This window comes from Aplysia californica, unplaced genomic scaffold, assembly GCF_000002075.1.
Source record: "Aplysia californica isolate F4 #8 unplaced genomic scaffold, AplCal3.0 scaffold00019, whole genome shotgun sequence".
Taxonomy (NCBI): Eukaryota; Metazoa; Mollusca; class Gastropoda; order Aplysiida; family Aplysiidae; genus Aplysia; species Aplysia californica.
This window is the reverse complement of record NW_004797289.1, coordinates 562,965-564,036: the sequence shown is the minus strand read 5'-3', so window position 1 is coordinate 564,036 and position 1,072 is coordinate 562,965.

Genomic DNA, 1,072 nt, shown 5'->3' with positions numbered 1-1,072 from the left:
TGTGTGTGTGCGTCTGTCTGTCTGTGCTTGTGTGTGTTTGTGTGTTTTCACGCCCGGGGGAGGCGGGGGAGGATATCAGGCTTCATATACACGGCATCCTGCATAGAGAAGTATGTTGACGTTATCGACTCTGTATGGATTTTAAAAATATTATTATAGCTGTTATTATTATCATTATTATTATTACTATCATTATATTACTATTATTATTATTATCATTATTATTATTATTACGAGTCACCTTCTTAAGTTTTTCAAGACGTCATAACTTCTGCGTTATTCAGGGAGACTAAATTTGGACAATGCAAGTAGAGCAATAGAATGCTTTAACGTTTAAAGTTAAACAGCAAGGTAGCGCAACTTGGGGACACAGTAAAACGTTACTCGAGTAGCCTTGCATAGCCTATCGTTCCCTTTCTCCTTCTGATACGTTTGCTTTATTCGTTGGTTGTGCTGTGTGATTGTTAATTAATAGGCCCCGCCAACACAACTTACATCGTTTAGGAGGTGGGCTGCTTTGATGGACAATGTTTCATTTGGAAGTGGAATTTTTTATTTCATAAAGTTTGCTTTAGTAAAAAATATAAGAATAGAGTGGGGTGGGGGTGGTTGGGGGGGGGGGCTCTCTGGTTAAGGTGTTTGCCTCTCTTTCAATAGGGCTCGGGTTCGAATCCCGATAGCGAGAGAAAATTTTCTTCTCTACAATGTTTTCCTTTCACACACTTTCCTGCCCTCTAACAATGTTCTGTCGTCTGCTTTCGTCTCCACTTTCTGCCCCAACCCCTTATCTCATTTGCTCCCTCCTCTGGGCTCCTGACTCTTTCTGCAGTCTTTCTACTGCTACTCCTTGGCTACTTTTTACCGCTGTCTTTCAGCCCCGCGCATAATCTTACGGTAGGAGAAATCTTCACCTTGCCTTCTCCGATAAGGGCGAAAAAATCTCGGAGATCCCGTGTGCAAGTTGCACGCTTTAAAAACCCCTTGGTGGTCCAAGATCTAGGCGATCATAAATCAGGCAGCGCAGCCCAAGAACTACACATCTTGCTTGTGGGCTGACACACCGGCCGCTCAG